Here is a 22,956-nt window from a genome sequence, read left to right as displayed (position 1 = left end):
CAGACAGACCACTGTCAACTGTAGTAGACACTCCTACCTTGTTGGTCCACCTTCTAGACAGTAACTCATCCATTGCTGCACAGCTTCTGTTGGTCATCTTCTAGACCTTCACAGGACGCTGCCCACAGGACGCTGCCCACAGGACGCTGCCCACAGGACGCTGCTGGCTGGATATTTTTGGTTGGTGGACTGTTCTCAGTCCAGCAGTGACACTGAGGTGTTTAAAAACTCCAGCAGTACTGCTGTGTCTGATCCACTCAGACCAGCGCAACACACACTAACACACCACCACCACATCAGTGTTACCGCAGTGCTGAGAACGACCCACCACCCAAATAGTACCTGCTCTGTGAGGGTCCATGGGGGTCCTGACCACTGAAGAACAGGGTAACAGAGTATCAGAGAAACAGATGGACTACAGTCTGTAACTGTAGAACTACAGAGACCAGCTATACAGTAAGTGGAGCTGATAAAGTGGACAGTGAGTGTGGATATGAGGAGGTGTACTTAATAAAGTGGCTGGTCAGTGAGGCAATCCTTTGGATTAGATGACATATTACAGTTTTTGGCATGTAATCCGGAATCTGTACCGGAATACGTTTTTAAATGAACCCGCCCAGCCTTGGCTTGAGTGGCAGCAAGAACAGAGTAATCCTTCTGAACACATGTGAGTAGATTCAGTGAAGCTTTCCGCCAAAATGAGCTCAGATTTCATCTTCATATCAAGCGCTTTGTTTTGAAGCAATGATGTCATAGACAGATGGAGATGATTAAATGTGTGTGTGTGTGTGTGTGTGTGTGTGTGTACGCATGTGGGTGGGTGGGTGAATGTGTATTTACCCTGTGTGTGGACCTGATCCCCCCAGAATGATGAAAACATGAACATTTTATCTCGGGAAAGTTCCATTAGTAGATATCTTCATTAACTGTTTCAAGAAGTTTTGTGAGTTTTTTCCTCTAAGAAACTGTAGACAAAAATTCAGACTGCTGAGTGCAGTAACATTGATGTCGTGGTGGTGTGTTAGTGTGTGTTGTGCTGGTCTGTGTGGATCAGTGTTTAAACACCTCAGTGTCACTGCTGGACTGAGAACAGTCCACCAGCCAAAAACATCCAGCCAACAGCGTCCTGTGACCACTGATGAAGGACTAGAGGATGACCAACACAAACTGTGCAGCAGCAGATGAGCTGTCGTCTCTGACTTTACATCTACAAGGTGGACCGACAAGGTAGGAGTGTCTAATAGAGTGGACAGTGAGTGGATCCAGTGTTTAAAAACTCCAGCAGCACTGCTGTATCTGATCCACTCAGACCAGCGCAACACACATTAACACACCACCACCACGTCAGTGTCACTGCAGTGCTGAGAATGATCCACCACCCAAACAGTACCTGCTCTGTGAGGGTCCATGGGGGTCCTGAAACAGATGGACTAATGCAAACCAACGTTAATGCAGTAAAAATGAATAATGATACAGAAAAGTCCGTTTCAGTTTGGGCGATACTGTAAAAACTTCAGAACGTTTTCATGATACATGATATGCATCACGACATTTGCTTTTTCTGAGATTTAACAAGTCAGAGCGGACAAAATAGAACCTGTAGTGCCGCATTATTAATTAAATAATGAATTCTTTGGATTAATTACTTTAGCAGAACAGCCACCAGGGGGCCTGGAGAAAGAGGTTAATGTAGTATTGGCTTCACGTCTTTTTGCGTCTACAACACCGTTCTTGTGTTGTCCAGCATGTAGGCGTCCTAATAGTGGGCTTCCTCACAGAGAGGTTGGAAATGTTAAGCTTACTGTATTCATTTATTAACCTAATACTGTAAGCTACTTATTGTATTAGCCTATTGTTTGTGTTCGGTCTAATATTTCTAATAAAATAAGCACTTAATGAAATGCTGTGTAAAACTTTTGCGCAGTACTGTGTATGTGCGTGTGAGAGTGAACAGCTATGTACATTAAGATAAATGGCCTTAACACTTAGCCTTGACGTGCGTGCTGTGTGTTGACCGCACATCTGCCGCTTCCCTTCACACTGTTGACCCCACCAACAGCGGGCTTTGAGCTGATGAAAGGTAAATGTAGGTTTGCGTTGGGTTTGATTGGACCGGTTCAGTGAGAGCAGGTTTGGCAGAGGGGAACCCCGTGGTTTCTAGATCTTCAGAGAAGCCCTAATGATTTTTCGGGGAACTGAAAAATACATGTCTGTAATTTTTAGTTCATTTATTTTAAGAATCTTATTTGTACGTAATGCAAGTATTACAGCGCTACTCTTGTTTCATTGTTAAGTTTTGAATGGAAACAAAAAAATTCATTTCTATAAACGGCCTGTGGTAAATTTGTCCACTTTCTGTATAGCTGCACTCTGTAGTTCTACAGTTACAGACTGTAGTCCATCTGTTTCTCTGATACTCTGTTACCCTGTTCTTCAGTGGTCAGGACCCCCATGGACCCTTACAGAGCAGGTACTATCTGGGTGGTGGATCATTCTCAGCACTGCAGTGACACTGACGTGGTGGTGGTGTGTTAGTGTGTGTTGCGCTGGTCTAGGTGGATCAGACACAGCAATGCTGTGGACACTGTGTCCACTCACTGTCCACTCTATTAGACACTCCTACCTTGTCGGTCCACCTTGTAGATGTAAAGTCAGAGACGACAGCTCATCTGCTGCTGCACAGTTTGTGCTGGTCATCCTCTAGTCCTTCATCAGTGGTCACAGGACGCTGCTGGCTGGATGTTTTTGGTTGGTGGACAATTCTCAGTCCAGCAGTGACGCTGACGTGTCAGACCAGCGCAACACATTAAAACAATGAGCGCAGAAATGAAGAGGTGGTCGTAATGTTATGTCTGGTAAGTGTATATAGCTGGTTGAGCTCTCCTATTGGTCAGGACTTAAAGAGCTGAAAAAAGGCCTGTTGCCTTTTGATTACCTCATCATGTCGCTGCTGTCGGAAGAAAACGGAAGAAAACGGTAAATTTACGGGAGAAGGAAAAGATCTACTTTACTTTGAATGTAAGTCAATGGAACCAGACGTTTTGCCAAGTCATTTTGGGTCATTACTTTTAGGCCATTCATCATGAAATTTCCAAATTTACACATCAAATTTTGCCAAAAACTTAAAAACGTCAAAAAATGGAGAGACAAGGTTTTCTTCCGACAACAGCGATAATTATCAGGTGACCGAGGAATCAACCAATCACGCTTTGATTTTACAGTTTTCTGAGACTCTCGGCCTGGAAATTTCAGATATGTCACTGACTATGAATCCGAGAAGCAGCTTAAATGAATTTGGGTTTCCACAGTGGATAATCTGCCAAAATATTAGTTTGCTGCGGTGTTTAGCAGGAAAATTCGTTTCTCTTGGCTTTTTGGGTTCTAGGTAACAGCAGCGCGAGTGTAGAGAGCCGTGCTATCTCTACTGTCTGAGTCACATCCTTAAAACTATTTAAGACTATTAAAAACAGCTCTCCCATCATGTGCACTCTCTGCAGGGCGAAATCAAGGTCGTCATGTAGTGTGTCTCAGGTACTGGACGTGATGCGAGACTGTTAGTGGACAGATGCAAGGTCATGTCCTGTTTTGATAGGAAGTTGGTACCGAGGGGTTCGTTTGGCGTCATCGAGAGGAGGAAGAGGATTTTCCTGCCCTCGAACAAGCTGAGCTTTCACTGCGCTGAGTGAAGCTCTCACTTTTTTCCTTCCTCTCCCTGCATTTCACAGTTCAAGCCTCCAGTCCTCTCCATTCATTACCATTCTTCTGCTCTTCTCTTCTCTTTTCTCATCTTCTCTTCTCTTCTCTTCTCTTCTCTTCTCTTCTCACATCTTCTCTTCTCTTCTCACATCTCTTATCTGCTCTTCTCACATCTTTTCACATCTCTTCTCTTATCTCTTCTCTTCTCACATCTTCTAACATCTTCTCTTCTCTTTTCTTCTCTTCTCTTCATCTTAATTCTTCTCTTCACTTCTCTTCTCTTTTTACGTCTTCACTTCTCTTCTCTTCTCTTTTTATTATCCACTCTTCTCTCATGTTAACTTCTCTTCTGTCATCTTCTCCTCATTTACCTTCTTTCTCTCTCTCTTTCTGCCCCAAGCCATCTCCCTTTCTCTCATTTCCTTTTTCTCTCTTGTTCCATTTCTCTCTCTCTCTCTCTCTCTCTCTCTCTCTCTCTCTCCCTCCCGCTCTCTCTCTCTCCCTCTCTGCATCCCTCTGGCCTCAGCAAGCTGTTCTCTCATCTCCATGGTAACAGGAAAGCATCCTGTCTTCTGCATCCTAATGTCCCTCCTGAAATCTAACCGTCTGCCCTTTTCTGCTGTTTCAGTCTCTCTATCTTCAAAAGTCTTCCTCTCCTGTGTTTATATCTTTCTTCGCGTTGCCTCTGTCTGTGTGTTTCTTTGTATCTGCTGGTCAACCGAGTGGATGGAGAGTGAAGGAGTTGCATTGTTATTCAGCACTGACCTGCAGTGTTGTGTCTGAATAGAGATGGCATTAAAGAAATCGTTTGGGATGCTGCAGCCATCCATGAGGGAATCCACCAGAACACGAATGGCCTCTCGTTCTCTGTCTCCTCTCCCCTCATCAGTCAGTACGATGCTGGCCAGTGCAGGCGCCTTTTAGCTGACGTAACCGAAATGGCAGTTAGTGTTCTCCTCCAAACGCGCTCAGCTGTCCAGTGATGTAGCGTTAGCTTCAGTTCGAAACGGTGCAGCGGCACTTCACATGAATCAGAGGAAGCTTGTGTTGGCTTTCACCCTCCTAGCCCTAGTGGCATCATGCGACTGGGGGAGTCCTAACTAGTGGAATTAGAAATGACTAAATTGGAGAGAAAATGGGACGCCACCCCCAAAAAAGGAAAAGGTTTGGCTAAAAATTTAATTTACAGAGTTTACCTCCTTCCTCTTTCATCGATAGGCCAAGACATGTTTGCTGTAAGCTCCTTATCGGTATGACTGTATTATCCCTGATTACAGATCTATTAAAAAATAGGACATTTTTTTTAGATCACGTCATGTGGAATAACTTCCCTCTGACTCACTTTCTTCTCTGACTGCTGTTTCTCTCCTCGTCCCTCCCCTGTGTGTGTCACTCACTCGAGTCTCAGTGCTCATCGTAATGCACAGATCTGATTGGCTGAGTGGCTTCACATGTGTTATTTACAATGCATATGATTGGTCTGTGAGTGTCCTGAGCCGCCGTACAATAAAGGCAGCAAAATTTAATAATTTTCTATAGTTTATCGGTTGTAGGTCCAGCTCCGAATAGGACAGCGCCTGGGTCCAGGCTCAGACTGCGGGCCACCTATTAGTGACCTCTGACCTAGCTGTACAGCTCAGTAAAGCTCTTCCTCTCTGGTTAAATAAAACTTCTGTTGATTTAAGTTAAGTGATCCTTTTTTAATCCCGGGGAGATTTCACCTCGGCATTTAACCCATCCGTGAAGCGAAACCCCACATACACACTAGGGGGCAGTGAGCACACTTGCACAGAGCGGTGGGCAGCCCTATCCACAGCACCCAGGGAGCAATTGGGGGTTAGGTGTCTTGCTCAAGGACACCTCAGTCATGGACCGTTGCCACTGGGGATCGAACCGGCAACCTTCTGGTCACAGGGCCAGTTCCCTGACCTCCAGCCCACGACTGCCCAATATACCAGCGCTATCACTAGTAGTAGTTTATAGTGCCAGTTGCACACTGGTCCCTGTACATAACTTTTTGGTGCCATTAATGTGCTTCTCTTCGGCTGCTCGCCACTTTTTTGTTGGCAAAATAAAAACGACATGCTTAGCTTTTGCCTTTTAAGCCGTGCTTCCATATCTGACTAGGCTGTTCTGTGCAGCTACTCTCCTACTGAATTATATTTTTTAATCTTTATTCTTAATCCATAATCGATCAAAGTAAGCATTAGTGCCAATGAGATGCAGCACAGATGTATTTCAGCCTCTAGGTCATGGCTCGCCATCAAAAGTGGATAGTACCTAGTCACATTTACATTACAGTCACAGTTACATGTGATTAAGTACAGTTTCGCCGTCGCTGTGGTGTCCTACATGGCTCAGACGACTCGCAGACGGGTTCAATCTACTCCTCAGGGGCTTTTTCACAGACAGTGCCAACATGAGGACGAAAGAGAGACACTATATACTAACAAAGTATTAACACTTCACTCAGTGCTGACAGGTTAAATGATAAATAAAAGCATTTTCGCTCGACTTTTGGACCCGACTGTAACTAATGCTGCCCTTACTGGCTTCAGATAGATACTCGCTAACTAACTCCCTTAGATAAAACCACAGGCCATAGTTTGAGGGCTATAGCGTTAACTGGCTGATCAGCTGACAGTAATTTTAGCCATTTGGCTTATGTTTACTGCATTTTTAAGAATGAAATGTGCTAATTAACTTATTTATGTTTAATATTTGTAGAAGATGGATCATTCAGCCATTGTGGTGGCAGACCTGATACAAGTATTGATGCGATTCAGAGGTAAAAGTTAGCCTTTTATGTTGTACAGCTGAACTGAAGCTGTCAGTAACGCCATTTCTGGGACACAATTTCACATCAAAATAAAATGAGATTTATTACATTTAACATCATTTCAGGACAAACAATATTTTAAGTGTGTTTGTGCAATTTAAACTGAAAACTAAAAGTTTTTTTTGTTGGTTATTTTAGAAATAGAGCAAAGAATATACATACACTGGCTTTCTGTGGCTTATTCTCACTTTGAGGTCATTTCTATGACATTGATCTAGTGGGGAGCCATTCGCTGTGGCAGTGGTAGAGTGACCATCAAACACAAAATTTGGGTGCTTTGCTTTTTGTTTCATTTTCAAAGTGACAAAGTCGGCACACTACTGTACATACTAATGCTTTATTTGTGTGTCTGTGTGTGTGTATGTATATCTGTGTGTGTGTGTGTCTGTGTGCCTGTATATGTATGTGTTATGTGTGTGTGTCTGTGTGTATGAATGTATTTCTGTGTGTGTGTGTGTTTGTGTGTGTGTGTGTATGAATGTATATCTGTGTGTGTGTATATATGTATATGTCTCTGTATGTATGTGTTATGTGTGTGTGTCTGTGTGTATGAATGTATATCTGTGTGTGTGTGTGTATGTGTGTGTGTCTGTGTGTGTGTGTGTGTATGTATGTATATCTGTGTGTGTGTGTGTGTCTGTGTGTGTGTATGTATGTATACCTGTGTGTGTCTGTGTGTGCGTGTGTGTGTGTGTGTATATGTGTATGTATATATATCTGTGTGTGTGTGTGTGTGTGTCTGTGTGTGTGTATGTATACCTGTGTGTGTGTGTGTGTCTGTGTGTGTGTATGTATGTGTGTGTGTGTGTGTCTGTGTGTGTGTATGTATGTGTGTGTGTGTGTTTCTGTGTATGTATGTATATCTGTGTGTGTGTGTCTGTGTGTGTGTGTGTGTGTGTGTGTGTGTGCACGCATGTGTCTGTGTGTGTGTATATGTGTTGCAATGCCATAGACAAGCTGCAGCTTGCCACTGAGTGTGAACAGTAGTAGCAAGAGAGCGAGAAGGAAAGGAGAGAGACGACCCAGACGCCTCTCGTCTCTCTCACACCTCCCTTCGAGCATAATAATAACGAGACACCGCAGCACAAGAACGAAAGAGAGGCAGAGGGAGAGGAAGAGGCAGCGAGATAAAAGGCAAGCAGTAGAGGACTGATATCCAGGATACTTCTTCCTCAATCGGCTCTCGGCTCTCGGCTCTGAAGCAGACGCTGAGGAAACACCAACAAGACGCTGAGGAAATGCTGGGAAAACACTGAGCAAAAGAGCGAGAACATACTGACAAATATCTGAGGACAAACCGAGGAAACGTGGAGAAGATACTGAGAAAGACTGACAGCGCACTGAGAAAATTTGGAGCTAACACCAGGAAACCAAGAAGATGCTCAGAACACGCTGTGAACATTCTGAGGAAACACCAAGGAAACAATGAGATGTTGAGATGATGCTATGAAGATACAGAGGAAACAGTTTTGAGAACTAAGAACCAAAGAGTCTGAGGAAAGCCTGAGGAACCACGGAGGAGCCGTTAGCGCGGCCTGATCTGTAGCCCAGGTGGTCTCCTACGGGGTGGGCAGAAATGCAGTCTGGGCCAGCCTTCAGCCTTCAGAGAGCTCTAGCACAGCCTGTGAGGATGTGCATGTTGGACTTCCATCTCTCCATCCTCGATCATCTGGTAGGCAATTTCGTTAGTTCAGCATAGTGAAAATCAACAACGTCAAATTGTAGCATTGTGTATATAATCTCACTCATTCAAACAGACACTTGTAAATCCATAGTGGTCCATGTTGTCCCGTCTGTCCATGTTCACGTCTGTCCATGTAGTCAAGCGAGGTCTACAGTGGCTTCTGGATGTCGCTGTAGGCTGCAGATACAGGGCTGTGCAGAGAGGCGAATGTGCATGGTGGATGTTGAGACAGCATAATATGGACAAATTACTTAGTACACAAATCATGTATTTGAGTTAAAGTAAAGATAACCAAGGTAAAATGTTACTCCAGTAAAAGTAGAAGCTCCTCCCTTTAGACCTCCACTTGAGTAAAGTATTTGCCTTCAAATGTACTTAAGTATCAAAAGTAAAAGTACTAAACGAGTAATTATGACTTTAATGTCCTGTTATCATTTTTATAACAAGACTTTGTTTTCACCTGTTACCCTCTTGTTGACCACCTGTGTCTCGTTACCTGTCCCCTTCCCGAGTCTCTCGCTGGTCTTTGTTTGAAGTGTTTGATATTGTTTGGTGTTTGTTTCTTCCGGCCTCCGCTGTGTTTATCCTGTGTTCCTTGTCATGTCTGTCTCTCGATATCCCCGTGTTGGCTCATTGAGCCTGGACTGTTTTGACCCCGAGTTTGGATTTGCCCAAAATAAATCTCCGCCTCATCATCGCTCCCCCACGTTACACACGCAGCGTCGGTTTTTCAGTATTTAATGTTTCCTTGGCTTTTTTTTTTTTACAGCTTTCATTCTTTTCAGGAGACCTGCTTTCAGTTTTTCGAAGAAATCTGCATGTAACATAGAGCGAGGAGGCGGACGCACGTGCGGAGACAGTCCAGGGTCATAGAGCCAACGCGAACAGAACGTGGCGCCGACATGATAAACAAACACAGAACCTCAAACAAGAAACAAAACAACACGAGAATACAACACATACATCCAACAAACATCAAACATCCCAAACAAAGACAAACACAGGGCTTAAATACAGCAGGGATGATGAGGGACAGGTGGAAACAATCAGGGGCGGAGTCACGAAACAAGGGGCCGGACTAGACGGAAAAACAAATGCAAGTGGACGATGAAAAAGTAAGCAGAAAAAGCACATGGAGTAGTGGGAGGAGCCAACCGGGACACTACAGAGATACTTTTTCCACACCTCCAGAGTTCAGTCTCAGAAGTTGGTTGCACTTTCTGTTTCTCACGGTCCAGGTTACCCCAGATGTTCGATGCTGGTGGTCAGTATGTTGTTCTGAAAACACCGGCGGCTTCTTGGTTTGGTCTTGCTTTTGTATTTCCCCTTTTCAAAAGTGATTAACTTGTACTTTGATCGGAAATTAAACAAACGAAGGGTGGTCCATGATGTCTGTGCAGTACTGTATTTCTACGAAATATCTGCATGTCGCTGTTGTCGGAAGAAACCTCGTATCTCCAAAATGGTAACTTTTGCAGGAGAAGGAAAAAAACGACTTTACTTTAATGCAAGTCAGTGGAGCCAGAATTAATTCCAAGTCATTTTGTAAAGAACAACAGACACTTTCAAGTTATGATAAAAACTGAAAATGACGCCAATGGAGATGAGGTTTTCTTCCAAAAACAGCGATATATTTGTGTAATCGTGCGGCGATTAGTAGATCTGAGTTTGTTTGTCTGTGGATAGATTTCTCCAGATGTTTGTGTAGATTTGCTCTGTAGACTCAAGCTGTCTTCTTGAGTTTCCCCATGAAAGTCAGCAAAATGGTGAGTTCTGGACAGAAAGAAAGATTCTCCTAAAAATGCACCAGATTTTTAGAAAGCATGTAGAGCAGAAAGAGAGAGAGAGAGAGAGAGAGAGAGAGAGAGAGAGAGAGAGCAGGAGATATTTTTCATAGCTTTAGGCTGTTCTCATGGAGCCGTCAGTTTTTCCATGGCAACAGGTCACAGCGTTCACCAAAGCAGCTCCTTGGTGACTCTGGCTTTGTGTGTGTTTGTATGCAGGTCTTCCTTCTAAATATAATCTAGAACATTTGTGTCCACACAGGCCCAGTGTTACGTGTTGCATTGTATTACACCCAAAGTCACTGTAACATGCTCTAAATGGACACGGCTGCTTTGAAGTGCCCATAATGTAGTAAACAGGATTTTCTCCACTCCCACACAGTTTGATGTAGTATGAAAACATTGTTTCAGTTTCAAAACAGGTCATTCACTCCCCAGTCCATGCAGTCCATGGACAGTCAGGCAAAAGTTTGAAGTGACATGTTTCGTTGATTTGTGAAAATAAGTGAAAATATAGAAGTAAAAATGCTATTTTTTCCCTGCAAATTTTAGTGCAATATTCCTTTTTCTTTGCCCCCTTTAAAATGAAACATAAAGCCCAATCCCATTTCACCCCTCGCCCCTACCACTCAGCCCTTAGCCCTCTGTTTTTCGTGTTCAGCTCTAGGGTTAGGGTGTCCCAGTTGAGATGGAAGGGTAGTGTTGGGGCTACATGGCCCTCCAAACGGAGCTTTTTCAGAGACTCCAAATGGAGTGACATGAGAAAAAACTAAAACCGGTAAGACGGCTGAACAAGAGACCAAAGAATCACACAAATGTGAGACTTTTCTCCGTTAAAAATGACAATAACTATCGTATTAATCTTAGTTTAATGTCGTTTCAGTCTATTATGGTAGCTAGCTAGATAACTTTCCCGTTCCACCTTAAATAGTCCAGCAGTTCTGACCCCTGAAGTGCCAGAATGTTTCTGCTGCTCCATTTAAGGTGAAACGGGCAAATTCGAACAAGAAGCTGGAGAATATGTGACTTCAGCCTCGTATCACTGAAGAATGCGGGGGTGGGTGATAATAAATAATTGCCTGTCTTTGATGGGATGTGGGGCAGACGGGCAGGGTCGCCTACAGAGCAGCGCTAGTAGCTATTAATGATGTGATGTTTGTTTGTGTGTTTGTTTGTTTATTTATTTATTTTGAGGGTCCTGTTTCGTGGGGCAAGATTTCAACCACATACCCCTTGTAACTCAGGTTTAGGATGACACTTGAAAACAAGGGGTAGGGGTACGAAGAAGAAATGGGATTGGGCCAACAAATAAAATGTGCCATAACTTTCGCACGGGTCACATTTTATGCTTTTTCCCCTCAGTATGTTCAATTACAATACACTCTAAACGGGCTCTGGGGCAGGACCCCTCTTGTCACTGGGGTGGTTGGTCCCTTCAGACAGGGAACATAACTGAACCATAATCCACTGAAATGATGTTCTAAGCTGGACTGACTCCACACACCTGCCTCGCCTCGCCTCCAGGCTTTTATTCTGCTGCTCTGTTTTAAAACATTCGGTTATGAAAAGGAACAAATACCAACTTTTCACCTGGAGGAACTGATTTAAGCTCCACAGTCAGACCTTAGAACCACTGCTGGAGCTCTGAGGGAACGTTTACATACAACTGTATGTAAAATGAAACAGCAAAATCCCATTTAATAAATTTAATATGTGTTGAAAAATAAAATTATGTTCAAAAAAGAAAAATATAATCTAAACTAAAAACATTTCGGGTACATTTATAAAATGATTCTACTATGATGCTGGAATTTTAAAACTTTATAGATCTCAGCTCGTTTGTAGGAAACTGTGAAAATAAAGACGTTTCCATTTCTGAGCAGAGCTGTAGAGGATTATAATGTTGAAAATGAAGTTATTATAAAATGAACACAGAGATATTTGCCAAAAAGGCTTGAACAACAAAGGTGGACATACTAAACGTTAGAAAAACAAGTGGAATCCCAGTAGTGGAAGGTGTACTGACTTTTATAGGAGTTCCCTTCAAAGGTGAATGAGTCAGAATCAAAGAATTGAATGTGGCTACTCTAGTGGTAAAATATGTGAAATGCAACAACACTGGAATGTTTTTTACTCCTTGGATCTGTTTCTCATTCCAGCCCATCAACACAAAGGATGCCCCTAGTATCAACAGTGACCAGCGTCAAAGTTTATTCAGAGTTTGCCAGCAATACCAGGCACTGTCATTGCTTCACTTTCTGGTGGTGAGGGAGGCAGTTTATTAAGGGTTTAGTCTTTTTTCATTATTTAAATATAGACGATAAAAGTACTGCATTATGCTAACGTCACAATACTTCACACTGTTGGAAATAAAGGTTCTGTTCAAGTACAAACAATGCAGATGCACCCAGAAAGGTACAACGCTGGTTTTAACGTCCAACTGTGTATCTTAAGTTTTTTCCAGGTGAAAAGTTGGTATTTGTACCTTTTCATGATCTAATATTTTAAAACAGAGCAGTAGAATTAAAGCCTGGAGGCGAGGCGGGGTGTGTGGAGTCAGTCCAGCTTAGAACAGATCATTTCAGTGGTTTATGGTTCAGTTACGTTCCCTGACTGAAGGCACTGAGATGGAGCCTCTCGGCCTTCTTTAATAAGGACGTGTGAAGGACGTTTTCCTGAGTCTGACGTCATTTTAAAGCAGTTAAAAACACAATCACTGCTCACTGCTGCTCATCTCACTCCGACTGGACTCACGGGATGCTGGTTGTCATGATAACGTCTACACTAAGTGGTTCCCTACGCATGCGCGTCATTTTGGATTGGATTACTTGTAGTGAGCATGTAAACGGAGATTTTCCATCAGATTGTTGAGTAGAGTGAGCATAAAAACACCTCAGTCAACACATTCCAACCTATAATTGGAACGTATTCAATTGGACTGTAAAGCATGTAAAGCAGCCACTGTAAACGCTGAAAATGCACTGATGGCATCTTTTTACCATGTTTTAGATATTTTTATGGTTATTTGTACTAGTCCTAAAATAAATGGCCTAATGTGCCTTTAATGTATGGGCCATTCATTATAGGACTGTATTCACTTTTGTTGATAAATACTAAAAATATGGTACAGTTATGCTCCCTAGCTGAAGACATGGGCTTGAGTGGTACAGCCCCAGTGACATCATTGTGTCCACAAAAGTGGACTTTTTTCTGGAAGTGCATGGCCCACTACTGACACCCCCCCTATATATTCTCCTATGCATGCCTGCTTCACTATGTCACACTGTGCTCCTCTGTGCTATAATTACCTCATGATGGACTGCAGCTGCCAATCAAACAGCTCAACCCCCCTTCACGTGTCTTGGTGATTGGCTAAGAAAGGATCTGCCTACACAACTAAAGCCATGTGTGGTCATTAGAGCCGGCATCACATCTCATTTGTCCCCAAACACTCTTGAGCTCTGTTGCTCACATCTTGAGCAGCATGCTGTGCTGACTCATTGCTGATTCCTCTCTCAGTAATTTATTAGTTAGGTTCTTCTTCAGCCTTTACATCATGCTGTTTTGCTGGTGCATGTGTACATTAGCGAGCGTTGTGGGAGCAGCTCTGGGCTGTAAGTCCGTCCACTGTTTGTGTAACATGTCTCAATAGCGTGAGGCAGTTTCTTTGGCTGGCACGGGACTTCGTTTTGATGAAGAAAGTACAGCCACGTTTTATTAACGTGATTCCCTTTAACTGCTGAATATCAAACTGTTAAAACACATGAACTGCATCATCATTAGCTTAGTAGAAACTTCATAGTAAGTAAGCTCCTTTCTGAAAGGGTTGCCAGGTTGGCTTTCTTTGAATCTGCTGCATGGAAAAATGCATTTTGGCAGGTATCAGTGTAATATTGGGGCAATTACTCTGAATGAGCTTTCCTGGCAAAGATGTGTAGTGATTAGCTTCTGTTTTGGAAAAGCAAGGCAGTGTTTTCAGCCCCTTGTGAGAAAGTTTCTCAAAGCATTACTAGGTCTGTTTGTTGATGGACCAAAGCCCTTTGTACGCTACAGTGTATTGTTTACTCTTTACAGTGCACTTTTATTTGAGGTGAATATACAGTGTCTTGGAGTCTGCACAGTTTGTGGTAAAACACCCCATATTTGAATATGTTGTTGTAGTGGTTGGTTAGTGTAGTGGGTAACACCTCTGCCTTGTAGACTGGGGTTCAATCCCCCACCTGGGCAAACACCCTACACTATACCAATAAGAGTCCTTGGGCAAGACTCCTAACACCACCTTGGCCTCCCTGTGTAAAATGTTCAAAATGTAAGTCGCTCTGGATAAGTACGTCAGCCAAATGCTGTAAATGTAAACGTTTATACAGATGTAGGCAAAATCCTCAGAGAACACACTTTACTGTACAATTCCTGCTGAATTTGTGGACATATTTGGGTGGAGAAAATATAAAACGTGGCTTGTGCAAAAAGTTATGGCGTTGTGGATTTCCAAAATGTTAAATTCAGCAAGCAAAGAGAAATTGCACCTTCAAATGTGTCAAATGTGTCAAACACGAGGCCCACTGGCCAGATCAGTCCCGTGGCACAATTCTGTCTGGCCCTCGAAATTATTTTAGATTTTTTTTATTACTATTAGCCCGTTACAGTGAGGTGCACTACAGTCCCCATGAAGACTATAAACACGACAAACACTATAAACACTCAGCAGCTCAGGAATGGGTCCCAAAAATGAATGAATGAATTAAAACACAGGTAGGGTTAAAAGGCCTTCGTCCTGGGGACGTTTAAAGAGATTGTAGCCTGAATATATCAAGAATTCAACGTTTGAAGGTTTATTACTACTAAAATATAAACTCACTTTGTCGAGATGTTTGGATGTGACCCTTTTAGGGGTTCAGTTGGACACCTGGTGTTTATTTTTACTTAGAAAACCAACAAAACGTGTAACGTGAAGCGAGGTAGCGGACGCATATGCGGAGGTAAGCGACTTATTGAGGGCAAATCCAAAATCAGGGTCAGGGACCGTCCAGGGTCATAAAGCCAATGTGGAGAGATGGTGGGGCAGACATGACATACCAGAATAGGATAGAACTAACACAGCAAACAGATTCAAACAAAGACCAACACAGACCAATACACTCAAACAGGGCAAGGACAAAGACCAGCAAAGACAAAGTGCAAACACAGGGCTTAAGTAACAAAGGGAAAACGAGGGACAGGTGAAAACAATCAGGGGCGGAGTCACGAAACAAGGGGCAGGACTACAGATACCAAAACAAACGCACATGGACAGGACTGGGAGGGGCCAATCGTGACAAAGCGTGTCATCTGTCCAGGGTGCTCATACGACTGTATATTACATTATATGTGTATTATGTGATGAAAAATATTTTTTTCATTTTGTTTCATTTTTTTATGGTATGAATGTCAACTGAGCACTTCTTCATTCATAGTAATGCCTTTGAAAGTCACCATTTTACCTGACTTGCATCGAAACGCATTGACCGCAAACAGTTGCACACACAGATGAAGACCAAGGGTCACTTTATACTGTAGCTACACTCCCACCTTCACACACACTTCCCCTCCAGCTCTGTTTCTTACCTTTCTCTAGAGTAAAGTGGCCCTGACGATCGTCTTTAATGTAGGTCAGCATGTCTGACGTTTCTGATTATGAGACTGTGAGTGCATCGGATGTTAATTCAACCTATTTTTACACGTTTTATATCATTTTAAGTGATTTTATTTATCCATTCTTAAAACTACAGGTGCACTGATATGGAAAAATGGGCAGATGCTGATGCAAAAACATTCATAAAATGTAGAAATTTGGCCAAAATGCACTGGATTAGCATTACAGAGAAGTATAACGTATTGCTTTCGGCTAACAGATGCAGTAAAGTGATTAAACCTGAGATATTCTGGCTCCACGTTTGTCCCCTTCTGCTCCTTTCTTTCGCGCAATAGGCTTTTAAGTCCAGCAGACAGGTCCTATTATGCCAGCCGTGATCGAAGCAGAGGGAAAAGTGTTTTAAGACAGGGGGGAGGTGGGGAGGGGCTTGTGCCAGCCTTATGTTTTGCAAAATTGAAGATGATGAAAGTGCTTTCTGAAAAACAATTAGAGAGCTATTACTGGAAACTGCATTGCCAGAGCCCAGCCAGTCCAGCCATTACTTCACAGAGAGTGAGAGCGAGACCTGTATTAAAGGGATAAAAGCATTTGATTTAAGCAAAAAAAAAACCCAAAAAAAAGCAACTTAAAAAAAAAAATTCACCCACCCACGCCCACTAATTTTAAAATAAAAATGATTTTTTTTTTAACGTTTGAAATCCCTGTATGGCAGCTTTACACAGTGGAACTTAGTAGTTGACGAGTAGTTTTAGCTGCAGCTACGGTTGAGTACAACAAGCATTTAAATACTTCACTAATTAATAAAAGTAGCACCTCAAATTTTTGATGTACTGTATCTTTCTTGCCTTCCGCCCGATGACAGCTGGGATAGGCTCCAGCACCAAGATGTGTGTGTCTTTCTTGCTATAAAGTCATGGTGTAATGCACATATTGGAAGCATTTTTTCATCATTGCACATTTTTCCTGCAAAATATGTCTTTTATTAGATTAAGTGACCCTTATTAGAAGTTTCACCTCCACATTTAACCCATCTGTGTAGTGAAACACCACATACACACTAGGGGGCAGTGAGGACACTTGCCCAGAGCGATGGGCAGCCATATCCGCAGCACCCGGGGGTTAGGTGTCTTGCTCAAGGACACCTCAGTCACGTATTGTCGGCTCTGGGGATCAAACTGGCGATCTTCCGGTCACAGGGCTGGTTCCCTAACCTTCCGTCCACAACTGCCCTCCTGTCCGGCTATATACGGTTCTTTACCATATATTTGAGGTTGCTTGAGCCTTTGGGAATGAATATTTAAGTAGCCGTTACGGTTGTAGCCTACATGATGCCTTACTCATTATGTCCGTCAGTCATGTTTATATTGTTACATTTTCTGAAAGATAGAATTTTATTTTTTATCTTTCGTTTATTTTTAGTTCATGGGTCATTCGACAGAAACGTCAACTATTGTGTCCCTAGCGTTTACAGATATATTGCACTTGAAAGACACGTTAGGGTTACAATTTATTTATATTTTAAGATGAAACAATTAAGTTGTTTTAACAATTTCACCTTCTTGGTCCTCAATTTAGCAATATTCATCCTCACAGTCATGTGTAAAGGGTGAGACAATATTTTGAAGAAAAAAAAGATGTATTTAACTACAATCATCCATACATGACTGTGAAATATATAAATTAAATAACATGAACAGCATAACAAAGAAATAAACGCCAAATAAATATTATAAAATATATAATGAAAGTCCCCCAGGAGTCGTGTCGCTGGTGTTACTGCGTAACAAAAAACTCTTATTTTGAAATAAAAGTCACACCGATGACGTCACTCGAACCCCTTCGACCGGTTTTCTGAGGATCTAAGAAGAAAAGCTCATGGTGAGTCCGCTGTGTCTCTCAGTTCTCAGAGATACTCTCATTCAGCTCATGACCTCATATGAAGCTTCTAGCTGACGTCACTGGTGTGACCGACTTTATTCTGAGGTCACTGTGAAACAATAGAAACACAAATAGATTAAATTCCATATTTTAGTGGATGTTCCGTGATTGACAGCATGTGGTTTGATGCTCAGGAGCAGCCGTTTTGGAAAATGCATTTTTCATTAAAAATGTCCGGTGTTACTTTATTATGAGTAACACCAATGAGCACCGGTAACACCAGTGACTCCTATGGAGAGATAGAAAAGTGGACGTTTCTGTAGAATGACCCTTATTTTTATTATTGTATATATTGTATATATACGGTGTAGGTAACAAACTGCATTCTAGTTGACAGATTAACAAGGTTAATTATAAAAGGTTTGTTAGTAGTATTAATAGTAGTAGTGGTAGTAGGAGTAGTAGTCTTAGTAGTAGTAGTAGTAGTCTTAGTAGTAGTAGTAGTAGTTTTAGTATTAGTAGTATAAGTAGTATTAGTATTAGTAGTAGTAGTAGTAGTAGTATAAGTAGTAGTAGTATTAGTAGTAGTAATATAATAGTAGTATTAGTATTAGTAGTAGTAGTAGTAGTAGTATTATTAGTAGTAGTAGTAGTAGTAGTATTAATATTAATAGTGGTAGTATAAGTATTAGTAGTATTAGTAGTATTAGTAATATAATAGTAGTATTAGTAGTGGTTTTAGTAGTGGTATTAGTAGTGGTATTAGTAGTAGTATTGTGATATTAAGATTAATATCTGAATAATGACTTATCCAGTAACTACTATGAATTTCTTATTATCTTACTCACTAGTTGTGAGTAAGGATCAGAATATAAGCTGTGCTTTTTCTCCCTCCTTTCCACGGGAGATTATTCGATGTTCTCTGTGGTATTTCCCTCCCTCGCTTACTTTGCTTTAAGACTTTCCTGCAGGAATGTGGGCACAGTTGATAATAAGGACTCAGGTTTCTGCAAGTTAAACACATTCAGACTAACACAGACAGTATCAGCCTTCTCTCCCTCAGACGCTGCTCCTTTGCTGGGTCCCCTAGTGGCTAACATGAGCACTGAACCGTAAATATATGGGCTGGAAAGGCCTCACATAGGCCTCTACCAACAAGTACGCTGAGGCAAATACTGCTGTAACCCATAAATCAGGGGTATTTAACTCAAACTGGCAAACGATCTAGTTACATCAGATTTCGTCCCAAAGGCCTGGATAAACTAACAGAAGTTAATGGCTACAACAGATATTTTCAATTTTCAAAATATATTTCAATAAACTGTTTTTCCCCTTACTTACATAGTTTAATGAACATGTTGGAATGGTCTGGCCACTGGCTGTCGTTTGTAAAGAAATCTTTTTGAAGGATTTCTGAGGTAAAAGAAATGAATTAAAGCAAAAAACCCCCCAAAATTCCATCAAAAATGAATTAAGGCCTTTCCGAATGAGCGTTTCATGGTAAGGGACACCCACAGTGGTGGAGTTTACACGGCCTCAGAGCTGAATTTTGCAGGCGGGGTTCATTTAAAGTGATTTGTTTCACAGTGGCTGACGTGCAGGCTGCTAATCAGTCATTAGCAGCTAGGCTAGCGAGCGTACCTCCACGCTAACGTGTTAAACTTGCGTAACAGATTTGCGACTCGGTTCGTTTAAAATGTAAAATGACCACTTGTGGACGAAGGAGACATTTGCTGCCTTCACAGGCAGTTTGCGTGCTTGGAGTCTGTATGAACAAAGCTTTTAACCAGGCTGCTAATGCCACGTTCACTGCGCTAGCCCCGTAGCTGGTGGTGCACGTTTTGGCTGATCTACATTTCGGGTGAAAAGGGAAAATTGTGGTGATTTTTCCAGATTAATTACTCCTTTAGTATGTTTTTGTGCCTTCCGCCCAATAACCACTGGGATAGGCTCCAGCACCCCACCGTGACCCTGAGGGAGAAGCGGCTTAGGAAGTGTGTGTGTGTGTGTGTGTGTGTGTGTGTTTTGTTGAAAAGCTGACTTTCTTTGGGTTTTATGTCATAAACAAACCGTTGCCTGGACTGAATGCCGTTGTGATTCCTTCCAACCTGCGACGGAAGCGCTATGGTGAGGGGGATTTGTTTGTGTACCAGCAGCAGAGCTGCTTCAGGGCCGTGATATCATCTGTATACAGACAGTACTGTTGCTAATCTGGTTCCTTTGCCAGTCCTCTCCACCAGCGCTGTATGAAAAGGAGGATCGGCGCTGTAGTCTTTGTCAGATAGGAGCGGTCGCCTGTGGTGCGCTCTCTGATAGCCAGCGGTTGCCATGGCAACACCGCGGTCATATCTCTAAAAGCCCATCGTGGCGTGGTCAGAATGTGAATGACCCTTCGCCTCTGGTCACGGCCATTCTCCAAATACGAAATACACAAAGGGCCTGAGGTCAGCGGCTTAGGCCGTGCGCTCGGAGTGGCTTAGCGATTCACATTGGGTCTTTGACCTGGTCGGTTTGAGTGGACGCTGAATGGATTCGAGCTACAGTGAGCCACAGTCAGAACTTCTGAAGCAAACGTGAAGAGGTAGTTTGGTTAACAGTGGATATAGCAAGTGACCTATGGCTTTAGCGTCCTGCTGGTTTCTGTGAATCGTTGGGAAAGTTATGTTTTCAACCCTGTAAACTAAACGAGTTATTCAGTTGTTAATCTGACGGATTATGAAATGAGCGAGATTAAATGAACACTAATTAAGATCTTCTGACAGCCCATGCACAGACCCTTTGCAGTTAAGAGGTTAATGCTAGACTGTTTGGCTTGGTCGCCGGGCTCTCCCTTAGAGATAGGGTGAGAAGATCGGCGATTCGGGAGAGGCTCGGGAATAGAGCCGCTGCTCCTCCACGTTGAGAGAAGCCAGTTGAGGTGGTTCAGGCATCTGGTAAGGATGGCCTCTGGACGCCTCCCTAGGGAGATGTTCCAGACATGTCCGATGGGGAGGAGACCCCGGGGAAGACCCAGGACACGTTGGAGGGATTATATCTCTCGACTGTCTTGGGAACGCCTCGGCATCCCTCCAGAAGAGCTGGAGGAGGTGGCGGAGGAGCGGGAGTTAATACTCTTGAGACTTAGTATTAGTAGCTAATATGAATTATTCAGTAAGTAGTTTAAAACTGATATGTTGTGTGGTGATAGTTACGAAGGTGTAGTGTGGACACGGACTTGTTATGCGCATATTGGCGACTCAAAGTCTAAGCTTTTCTTTCTTTCTGGAGCAAAAATTAGGGTGTTTTGGGACGTGACCTCTGTATTAACTCTGTGGTTAGTTAAAATATTCCATAGTCAATACATTCAGGCTCACGGCCAATTTTCCTCTGAACATCGTCGGATTCTCTGAAGGTTGTTAAGGAGCCAATACTTGAGCTACATGCACGCTAACTGCTACATGACATCTCAACCCAATAATGTACGCAAAAACAAGCCAGCAAACTTGGTCAACTATGTTATTTAGGGGCTTTGGCAGTTTTAGGCCATAATTTGAGTAGCTGGCGTTGTAATTTAGTAGGTTTGAGGTTTAATAGTAGACTTTGTAATGGCTTGTTTGTAGCATGTATGTAGTATTATTCGTATTTTCATTGCTAAGCAGCCTCATAGTTCAGAGGACACAGTGGCGAAATGTACACAAGACAAAACATCAGCTGTGACTGCGGTGATTTTTAATGAACATCATTTTTGACGTAGAGAAAAATCAGCTTAGCCTGCAGAATGACTGCCATTCAGAGGTCTGTAGGGAACAACACTGCGCTCTGAGAAGCTGCGTATAGTGAACAGGCCGTGTAAGCAGCCCTGTAGCCCTGTACTCTGGTTTCCCTGGCTTGTATTTAAGGTTAAGTACAGTAATAAAGTTGTGTAATGTTCCTGCTAACCCAGAGCAGATGCAGGCAGCTGTTTGGTTTCAGTGGAGCTCTGCGGGGTTCCTGCCTGCAACAGCCTCGTGTGTGTTGTGTATCAGTTTGTTAGGCTGCGTGGGGGGATGGAGCTCTGTGGATTCGGTGGTCCGCACGATATTTTTTACAGTGGCCACAGTCTCAACCTCGCCTCCTCTGACTTTTATCATTGATTAGTCTTATCTTTAGTTGTCTGCCATTGCTTTTTGAAGGTTGGTAGTCTTCTTTTATGAGTGTAAACATCTTAAGGCATAATCATTCAACTTAGCAATTTTGTGGGCCTCCATTACCGGGGATAGACGGATTGAAAAATAGCCTCTCCGGCCACCAGTCCAGTTAGTCTTCGTGCCAAAATGAACAATCTATGGCCAGAATTACAGAAATATCATTGTATCTGCTTTGCATTTACAGTTAACAAGCGTGCGTCTGCACCCAAAGCCAGACGGATGTTGCTTTTGGCTGTGACCTCACAAATCCAACCAGGAATTGATGTGAATGGACCCTCGTTTTTCACCATGTGTTCTCGTGTTTCACGTGACGTCACACTGCATAATCACCACCATTTGAGGACCAAATCAGGGAGCGACTGTGCCTTCAATTTGCTGTGCTTTGTGAATGAATGATTCACCTGCAAGACGCCACAGAGGCCGAGAGACGAGAGACACGCAGACCTTTAATTCAGTGTTTTCACTCCAGGCTTGGAGCCGCTGCACTGTGTAGTTTAGTGTCTCTCTCTGCAGTTCACACCTCGTTCAGCTCACGATGGGATTAATCAGCTTATAATATCAGGTATTTTAACCAGGAGACCACAGTTATGCAGTGCAGGGGTCCCAGGACAGGAGATGAACTCTAAACTAACGGCACTAAACTTACAGAACCACGTCTGTCGAGACACGACGTAGTTTTCCGAGCCACGGCATTCAGTCCGATATTTAACTCTTATATTTCTCCATTAAAACCAATTTTTGTCTTTTAATTGTTTACACTTTAAAGCACTTTGTTTGAAAAAGTGCTATATAAATGAAGATTATTGTTATTATTATTATTATTATTATCATTATTATTATTATCAAAAGTGAGCTTGTGGTATCTGTTGTAGAAGCTGACAGTAGTCTCAACAGAAGAATCATCTCTATCACAAGCTATCACAGTGGAAGTGTTAACTAGCTCCGTGTCCAACCAAACATATATGTCTATCCATGTACAGTACGGTGTGAAAGTCTTAGGCACCCAAGACACATTTTCAAAATCTATTTGTGTAGTTTGTGTTTATTTGCTGAGAAAAGTGTTAATATTTGAATAAACAAAATGTATAGAATATTAATTAATAATGATTATATATATATATATATATATATATATATATATATATATATATATATATATATATATATAAACAGTGATGTTCTGGATGTTGGCGTGTTTGTTTACCCATCTCCAAGCCTCTCCTCGAGGAAGCCCAGTATTATATGTAGTTATAAAGCAGCTCCTGGTTTGACCAATC

The 22,956-nt window shown here is 42.4% G+C and overlaps 1 protein-coding gene and 2 long non-coding RNA genes across 3 annotated transcripts in view; 2 read left to right on the top strand and 1 right to left on the bottom strand.

Annotated features, from left to right (window-relative positions):
- The window catches only part of LOC108411240 (ral guanine nucleotide dissociation stimulator), a 127,750-nt gene that overhangs the window by 16,516 nt on the left and 88,278 nt on the right, over window positions 1–22,956 (top strand). The gene's annotated exons all lie outside the window — the stretch shown is intronic.
- On the top strand, window positions 7,410–9,603 carry LOC119265363. The gene is made up of 2 exons (XR_005131599.1): window positions 7,410–8,207; window positions 8,989–9,603. It is a non-coding gene; the product is annotated as an uncharacterized LOC119265363 (long non-coding RNA).
- Window positions 8,115–8,994, bottom strand: LOC108411243. Its single transcript, XR_001856553.2, has 3 exons — window positions 8,680–8,994; window positions 8,281–8,410; window positions 8,115–8,204 (listed from the first exon to the last, which is right to left on the bottom strand). It is a non-coding gene; the product is annotated as an uncharacterized LOC108411243 (long non-coding RNA).

This window comes from Pygocentrus nattereri, chromosome 16 (assembly GCF_015220715.1).
Source record: "Pygocentrus nattereri isolate fPygNat1 chromosome 16, fPygNat1.pri, whole genome shotgun sequence".
NCBI lineage: Eukaryota > Metazoa > Chordata > Actinopteri > Characiformes > Serrasalmidae > Pygocentrus > Pygocentrus nattereri.
Note: the sequence above shows the minus strand (reverse complement) of the source record. Positions and strands in the feature narration are given on the sequence as shown.